This window comes from Neodiprion virginianus, chromosome 1 (genome assembly GCF_021901495.1).
Source record: "Neodiprion virginianus isolate iyNeoVirg1 chromosome 1, iyNeoVirg1.1, whole genome shotgun sequence".
NCBI lineage: Eukaryota > Metazoa > Arthropoda > Insecta > Hymenoptera > Diprionidae > Neodiprion > Neodiprion virginianus.
The window spans coordinates 4,764,469-4,773,796 of record NC_060877.1 but is presented as its reverse complement, the minus strand read 5'-3'; positions in this window follow the sequence as shown (position 1 = coordinate 4,773,796).

The following is a 9,328-nucleotide window of genomic DNA, read 5'->3' as shown; positions in this document are numbered from 1 at the left end:
TGGCTGTAACTTTCGATGCGTTGATCGCAGCGTATTGGGACTGCGCCCAATCGATTTCTCTCGCAAAATTACGTCGGAATAGTGCCACAATTAATTTATTCCAGCACTTTTGAAAATCGCGAAAATTTTCGCCAAAAATACAAAGGGGTTAACCTTCCTTTTTTTTCGACCAAAAAATTTTTCGTCTCAGAATTGATTCGTATGACTCTTTCCCGACCAATTGGACCCCAAGGAACTCAGAAAACGCATGAAAAGAAGCGTGGGATCAACGGGAGAGAAGATACGAGGAAAAAAGCACCTGCTGAAAAATGTCGAAAATTCAGGTTTTCGTTTTTTGGCTGTAACTTTCGATGCGTTGATCGCAGCGTATTGGGACTGCGCCCAATCGATTTCTCTCGCAAAATTACGTCGGAATAGTGCCACAATTAATTTATTCCAGCACTTTTGAAAATCGCGAAAATTTTCGCCAAAAATACAAAGGGGTTAACCTTCCTTTTTTTTTGACCAAAAAATTTTTCGTCTCAGAATTGATTCGTATGACTCTTTCCCGACCAATTGGACCCCAAGGAACTCAGAAAACGCAGCAAAAGGAGCGTGGGATCAACGGGAGAGAAGATACGAGGAAAAAAGCACCTGCTGAAAAATGTCGAAAATTCGGGTTTTCGTTTTTTGGCTGTAACTTTCGATGCGTTGATCGCAGCGTATTGGGACTGCGCCCAATCGATTTCTCTCGCAAAATTACGTCGGAATAGTGCCACAATTAATTTATTCCAGCACTTTTGAAAATCGCGAAAATTTTCGCCAAAAATACAAAGGGGTTAACCTTCCTTTTTTTTTGACCAAAAAATTTTTCGTCTCAGAATTGATTCGTATGACTCTTTCCCGACCAATTGGTCCCCAAGGAACTCAGAAAACGCAGCAAAAGGAGCGTGGGATCAACGGGAGAGAAGATACGAGGAAAAAAGCACCTGCTGAAAAATGTCGAAAATTCAGGTTTTCGTTTTTTGGCTGTAACTTTCGATGCGTTGATCGCAGCGTATTGGGACTGCGCCCAATCGATTTCTCTCGCAAAATTACGTCGGAATAGTGCCACAATTAATTTATTCCAGCACTTTTGAAAATCGCGAAAATTTTCGCCAAAAATACAAAGGGGTTAACCTTCCTTTTTTTTTGACCAAAAAATTTTTCGTCTCAGAATTGATTCGTATGACTCTTTCCCGACCAATTGGACCCCAAGGAACTCAGAAAACGCAGCAAAAGGAGCGTGGGATCAACGGGAGAGAAGATACGAGGAAAAAGGCACCTGCTGAAAAATGTCGAAAATTCAGGTTTTCGTTTTTTGGCTGTAACTTTCGATGCGTTGATCGCAGCGTATTGGGACTGCGCCCAATCGATTTCTCTCGCAAAATTACGTCGGAATAGTGCCACAATTAATTTATTCCAGCACTTTTGAAAATCGCGAAAATTTTCGCCAAAAATACAAAGGGGTTAACCTTCCTTTTTTTTTGACCAAAAAATTTTTCGTCTCAGAATTGATTCGTATGACTCTTTCCCGACCAATTGGACCCCAAGGAACTCAGAAAACGCAGCAAAAGGAGCGTGGGATCAACGGGAGAGAAGATACGAGGAAAAAAGCACCTGCTGAAAAATGTCGAAAATTCAGGTTTTCGTTTTTTGGCTGTAACTTTCGATGCGTTGATCGCAGCGTATTGGGACTGCGCCCAATCGATTTCTCTCGCAAAATTACGTCGGAATAGTGCCACAATTAATTTATTCCAGCACTTTTGAAAATCGCGAAAATTTTCGCCAAAAATACTAAGGGGTTAACCTTCCTTTTTTTTTGACCAAAAAATTTTTCGTCTCAGAATTGATTCGTATGACTCTTTCCCGACCAATTGGACCCCAAGGAACTCAGAAAACGCAGCAAAAGGAGCGTGGGATCAACGGGAGAGAAGATACGAAGAAAAAGGCACCTGCTGAAAAATGTCGAAAATTCAGGTTTTCGTTTTTTGGCTGTAACTTTCGATGCGTTGATCGCAGCGTATTGGGACTGCGCCCAATCGATTTCTCTCGCAAAATTACGTCGGAATAGTGCCACAATTAATTTATTCCAGCACTTTTGAAAATCGCGAGAATTTTCGCCAAAAATACAAAGGGGTTAACCTTCCTTTTTTTTTGACCAAAAAATTTTTCGTCTCAGAATTGATTCGTATGACTCTTTCCCGACCAATTGGACCCCAAGGAACTCAGAAAACGCAGCAAAAGGAGCGTGGGATCAACGGGAGAGAAGATACGAGGAAAAAAGCACCTGCTGAAAAATGTCGAAAATTCAGGTTTTCGTTTTTTGGCTGTAACTTTCGATGCGTTGATCGCAGCGTATTGGGACTGCGCCCAATCGATTTCTCTCGCAAAATTACGTCGGAATAGTGCCACAATTAATTTATTCCAGCACTTTTGAAAATCGCGAAAATTTTCGCCAAAAATACAAAGGGATTAACCTTCCTTTTTTTTTGACCAAAAAATTTTTCGTCTCAGAATTGATTCGTATGACTCTTTCCCGACCAATTGGACCCCAAGGAACTCAGAAAACGCAGCAAAAGGAGCGTGGGATCAACGGGAGAGAAGATACGAGGAAAAAAGCACCTGCTGAAAAATGTCGAAAATTCAGGTTTTCGTTTTTTGGCTGTAACTTTCGATGCGTTGATCGCAGCGTATTGGGACTGCGCCCAATCGATTTCTCTCGCAAAATTACGTCGGAATAGTGCCACAATTAATTTATTCCAGCACTTTTGAAAATCGCGAAAATTTTCGCCAAAAATACAAAGGGGTTAACCTTCCTTTTTTTTTGACCAAAAAATTTTTCGTCTCAGAATTGATTCGTATGACTCTTTCCCGACCAATTGGACCCCAAGGAACTCAGAAAACGCAGCAAAAGGAGCGTGGGATTAACGGGAGAGAAGATACGAGGAAAAAAGCACCTGCTGAAAAATGTCGAAAATTCAGGTTTTCGTTTTTTGGCTGTAACTTTCGATGCGTTGATCGCAGCGTATTGGGACTGCGCCCAATCGATTTCTCTCGCAAAATTACGTCGGAATAGTGCCACAATTAATTTATTCCAGCACTTTTGAAAATCGCGAAAATTTTCGCCAAAAATACAAAGGGGTTAACCTTCCTTTTTTTTTGACCAAAAAATTTTTCGTCTCAGAATTGATTCGTATGACTCTTTCCCGACCAATTGGACCCCAAGGAACTCAGAAAACGCAGCAAAAGGAGCGTGGGATCAACGGGAGAGAAGATACGAGGAAAAAAGCACCTGCTGAAAAATGTCGAAAATTCAGGTTTTCGTTTTTTGGCTGTAACTTTCGATGCGTTGATCGCAGCGTATTGGGACTGCGCCCAATCGATTTCTCTCGCAAAATTACGTCGGAATAGTGCCACAATTAATTTATTCCAGCACTTTTGAAAATCGCGAAAATTTTCGCCAAAAATACAAAGGGGTTAACCTTCCTTTTTTTTTGACCAAAAAATTTTTCGTCTCAGAATTGATTCGTATGACTCTTTCCCGACCAATTGGACCCCAAGGAACTCAGAAAACGCAGCAAAAGGAGCGTGGGATCAACGGGAGAGAAGATACGAGGAAAAAAGCACCTGCTGAAAAATGTCGAAAATTCAGGTTTTCGTTTTTTGGCTGTAACTTTCGATGCGTTGATCGCAGCGTATTGGGACTGCGCCCAATCGATTTCTCTCGCAAAATTACTTCGGAATAGTGCCACAATTAATTTATTCCAGCACTTTTGAAAATCGCGAAAATTTTCGCCAAAAATACAAAGGGGTTAACCTTCCTTTTTTTTTGACCAAAAAATTTTTCGTCTCAGAATTGATTCGTATGACTCTTTCCCGACCAATTGGACCCCAAGGAACTCAGAAAACGCAGCAAAAGGAGCGTGGGATCAACGGGAGAGAAGATACGAGGAAAAAAGCACCTGCTGAAAAATGTCGAAAATTCAGGTTTTCGTTTTTTGGCTGTAACTTTCGATGCGTTGATCGCAGCGTATTGGGACTGCGCCTAATCGATTTCTCTCGCAAAATTACGTCGGAATAGTGCCACAATTAATTTATTCCAGCTCTTTTGAAAATCGCGAAAATTTTCGCCAAAAATACAAAGGGGTTAACCTTCCTTTTTTTTTGACCAAAAAATTTTTCGTCTCAGAATTGATTCGTATGACTCTTTCCCGACCAATTGGACCCCAAGGAACTCAGAAAACGCAGCAAAAGGAGCGTGGGATCAACGGGAGAGAAGATACGAGGAAAAAAGCACCTGCTGAAAAATGTCGAAAATTCAGGTTTTCGTTTTTTGGCTGTAACTTTCGATGCGTTGATCGCAGCGTATTGGGACTGCGCCCAATCGATTTCTCTCGCAAAATTACGTCGGAATAGTGCCACAATTAATTTATTCCAGCACTTTTGAAAATCGCGAAAATTTTCGCCAAAAATACAAAGGGGTTAACCTTCCTTTTTTTTTGACCAAAAAATTTTTCGTCTCAGAATTGATTCGTATGACTCTTTCCCGACCAATTGGACCCCAAGGAACTCAGAAAACGCAGCAAAAGGAGCGTGGGATTAACGGGAGAGAAGATACGAGGAAAAAAGCACCTGCTGAAAAATGTCGAAAATTCAGGTTTTCGTTTTTTGGCTGTAACTTTCGATGCGTTGATCGCAGCGTATTGGGACTGCGCCCAATCGATTTCTCTCGCAAAATTACGTCGGAATAGTGCCACAATTAATTTATTCCAGCACTTTTGAAAATCGCGAAAATTTTCGCCAAAAATACAAAGGGGTTAACCTTCCTTTTTTTTTGACCAAAAAATTTTTCGTCTCAGAATTGATTCGTATGACTCTTTCCCGACCAATTGGACCCCAAGGAACTCAGAAAACGCAGCAAAAGGAGCGTGGGATCAACGGGAGAGAAGATACGAGGAAAAAAGCACCTGCTGAAAAATGTCGAAAATTCAGGTTTTCGTTTTTTGGCTGTAACTTTCGATGCGTTGATCGCAGCGTATTGGGACTGCGCCCAATCGATTTCTCTCGCAAAATTACGTCGGAATAGTGCCACAATTAATTTATTCCAGCACTTTTGAAAATCGCGAAAATTTTCGCCAAAAATACAAAGGGGTTAACCTTCCTTTTTTTTTGACCAAAAAATTTTTCGTCTCAGAATTGATTCGTATGACTCTTTCCCGACCAATTGGACCCCAAGGAACTCAGAAAACGCAGCAAAAGGAGCGTGGGATCAACGGGAGAGAAGATACGAGGAAAAAAGCACCTGCTGAAAAATGTCGAAAATTCAGGTTTTCGTTTTTTGGCTGTAACTTTCGATGCGTTGATCGCAGCGTATTGGGACTGCGCCTAATCGATTTCTCTCGCAAAATTACGTCGGAATAGTGCCACAATTAATTTATTCCAGCTCTTTTGAAAATCGCGAAAATTTTCGCCAAAAATACAAAGGGGTTAACCTTCCTTTTTTTTTGACCAAAAAATTTTTCGTCTCAGAATTGATTCGTATGACTCTTTCCCGACCAATTGGACCCCAAGGAACTCAGAAAACGCAGCAAAAGGAGCGTGGGATCAACGGGAGAGAAGATACGAGGAAAAAAGCACCTGCTGAAAAATGTCGAAAATTCAGGTTTTCGTTTTTTGGCTGTAACTTTCGATGCGTTGATCGCAGCGTATTGGGACTGCGCCCAATCGATTTCTCTCGCAAAATTACGTCGGAATAGTGCCACAATTAATTTATTCCAGCACTTTTGAAAATCGCGAAAATTTTCGCCAAAAATACAAAGGGATTAACCTTCCTTTTTTTTTGACCAAAAAATTTTTCGTCTCAGAATTGATTCGTATGACTCTTTCCCGACCAATTGGACCCCAAGGAACTCAGAAAACGCAGCAAAAGGAGCGTGGGATCAACGGGAGAGAAGATACGAGGAAAAAAGCACCTGCTGAAAAATGTCGAAAATTCAGGTTTTCGTTTTTTGGCTGTAACTTTCGATGCGTTGATCGCAGCGTATTGGGACTGCGCCCAATCGATTTCTCTCGCAAAATTACGTCGGAATAGTGCCACAATTAATTTATTCCAGCACTTTTGAAAATCGCGAAAATTTTCGCCAAAAATACAAAGGGGTTAACCTTCCTTTTTTTTTGACCAAAAAATTTTTCGTCTCAGAATTGATTCGTATGACTCTTTCCCGACCAATTGGACCCCAAGGAACTCAGAAAACGCAGCAAAAGGAGCGTGGGATCAACGGGAGAGAAGATACGAGGAAAAAAGCACCTGCTGAAAAATGTCGAAAATTCAGGTTTTCGTTTTTTGGCTGTAACTTTCGATGCGTTGATCGCAGCGTATTGGGACTGCGCCCAATCGATTTCTCTCGCAAAATTACGTCGGAATAGTGCCACAATTAATTTATTCCAGCACTTTTGAAAATCGCGAAAATTTTCGCCAAAAATGCTAAGGGGTTAACCTTCCTTTTTTTTTGACCAAAAAATTTTTCGTCTCAGAATTGATTCGTATGACTCTTTCCCGACCAATTGGACCCCAAGGAACTCAGAAAACGCAGCAAAAGGAGCGTGGGATCAACGGGAGAGAAGATACGAGGAAAAAGGCACCTGCTGAAAAATGTCGAAAATTCAGGTTTTCGTTTTTTGGCTGTAACTTTCGATGCGTTGATCGCAGCGTATTGGGACTGCGCCCAATCGATTTCTCTCGCAAAATTACGTCGGAATAGTGCCACAATTAATTTATTCCAGCACTTTTGAAAATCGCGAGAATTTTCGCCAAAAATACAAAGGGGTTAACCTTCCTTTTTTTTTGACCAAAAAATTTTTCGTCTCAGAATTGATTCGTATGACTCTTTCCCGACCAATTGGACCCCAAGGAACTCAGAAAACGCAGCAAAAGGAGCGTGGGATCAACGGGAGAGAAGATACGAGGAAAAAAGCACCTGCTGAAAAATGTCGAAAATTCAGGTTTTCGTTTTTTGGCTGTAACTTTCGATGCGTTGATCGCAGCGTATTGGGACTGCGCCCAATCGATTTCTCTCGCAAAATTACGTCGGAATAGTGCCACAATTAATTTATTCCAGCACTTTTGAAAATCGCGAAAATTTTCGCCAAAAATACAAAGGGATTAACCTTCCTTTTTTTTTGACCAAAAAATTTTTCGTCTCAGAATTGATTCGTATGACTCTTTCCCGACCAATTGGACCCCAAGGAACTCAGAAAACGCAGCAAAAGGAGCGTGGGATCAACGGGAGAGAAGATACGAGGAAAAAAGCACCTGCTGAAAAATGTCGAAAATTCAGGTTTTCGTTTTTTGGCTGTAACTTTCGATGCGTTGATCGCAGCGTATTGGGACTGCGCCCAATCGATTTCTCTCGCAAAATTACGTCGGAATAGTGCCACAATTAATTTATTCCAGCACTTTTGAAAATCGCGAAAATTTTCGCCAAAAATACAGAGGGGTTAACCTTCCTTTTTTTTTGACCAAAAAATTTTTCGTCTCAGAATTGATTCGTATGACTCTTTCCCGACCAATTGGACCCCAAGGAACTCAGAAAACGCAGCAAAAGGAGCGTGGGATCAACGGGAGAGAAGATACGAGGAAAAAAGCACCTGCTGAAAAATGTCGAAAATTCAGGTTTTCGTTTTTTGGCTGTAACTTTCGATGCGTTGATCGCAGCGTATTGGGACTGCGCCCAATCGATTTCTCTCGCAAAATTACGTCGGAATAGTGCCACAATTAATTTAATCCAGCACTTTTGAAAATCGCGAAAATTTTCGCCAAAAATACAAAGGGGTTAACCTTCCTTTTTTTTTGACCAAAAAATTTTTCGTCTCAGAATTGATTCGTATGAGTCTTTCCCGACCAATTGGACCCCAAGGAACTCAGAAAACGCAGCAAAAGGAGCGTGGGATCAACGGGAGAGAAGATACGAGGAAAAAAGCACCTGCTGAAAAATGTCGAAAATTCAGGTTTTCGTTTTTTGGCTGTAACTTTCGATGCGTTGATCGCAGCGTATTGGGACTGCGCCCAATCGATTTCTCTCGCAAAATTACGTCGGAATAGTGCCACAATTAATTTATTCCAGCACTTTTGAAAATCGCGAAAATTTTCGCCAAAAATACAAAGGGGTTAACCTTCCTTTTTTTTCGACCAAAAAATTTTTCGTCTCAGAATTGATTCGTATGACTCTTTCCCGACCAATTGGACCCCAAGGAACTCAGAAAACGCATGAAAAGAAGCGTGGGATCAACGGGAGAGAAGATACGAGGAAAAAAGCACCTGCTGAAAAATGTCGAAAATTCAGGTTTTCGTTTTTTGGCTGTAACTTTCGATGCGTTGATCGCAGCGTATTGGGACTGCGCCCAATCGATTTCTCTCGCAAAATTACGTCGGAATAATGCCACAATTAATTTATTCCAGCACTTTTGAAAATCGCGAAAATTTTCGCCAAAAATACAAAGGGGTTAACCTTCCTTTTTTTTTGACCAAAAAATTTTTCGTCTCAGAATTGATTCGTATGACTCTTTCCCGACCAATTGGACCCCAAGGAACTCAGAAAACGCAGCAAAAGGAGCGTGGGATCAACGGGAGAGAAGATACGAGGAAAAAAGCACCTGCTGAAAAATGTCGAAAATTCAGGTTTTCGTTTTTTGGCTGTAACTTTCGATGCGTTGATCGCAGCGTATTGGGACTGCGCCCAATCGATTTCTCTCGCAAAATTACGTCGGAATAGTGCCACAATTAATTTATTCCAGCACTTTTGAAAATCGCGAAAATTTTCGCCAAAAATACAAAGGGGTTAACCTTCCTTTTTTTTTGACCAAAAAATTTTTCGTCTCAGAATTGATTCGTATGACTCTTTCCCGACCAATTGGACCCCAAGGAACTCAGAAAACGCAGCAAAAGGAGCGTGGGATTAACGGGAGAGAAGATACGAGGAAAAAAGCACCTGCTGAAAAATGTCGAAAATTCAGGTTTTCGTTTTTTGGCTGTAACTTTCGATGCGTTGATCGCAGCGTATTGGGACTGCGCCCAATCGATTTCTCTCGCAAAATTACGTCGGAATAGTGCCACAATTAATTTATTCCAGCACTTTTGAAAATCGCGAAAATTTTCGCCAAAAATACAAAGGGGTTAACCTTCCTTTTTTTTTGACCAAAAAATTTTTCGTCTCAGAATTGATTCGTATGACTCTTTCCCGACCAATTGGACCCCAAGGAACTCAGAAAACGCAGCAAAAGGAGCGTGGGATCAACGGGAGAGAAGATA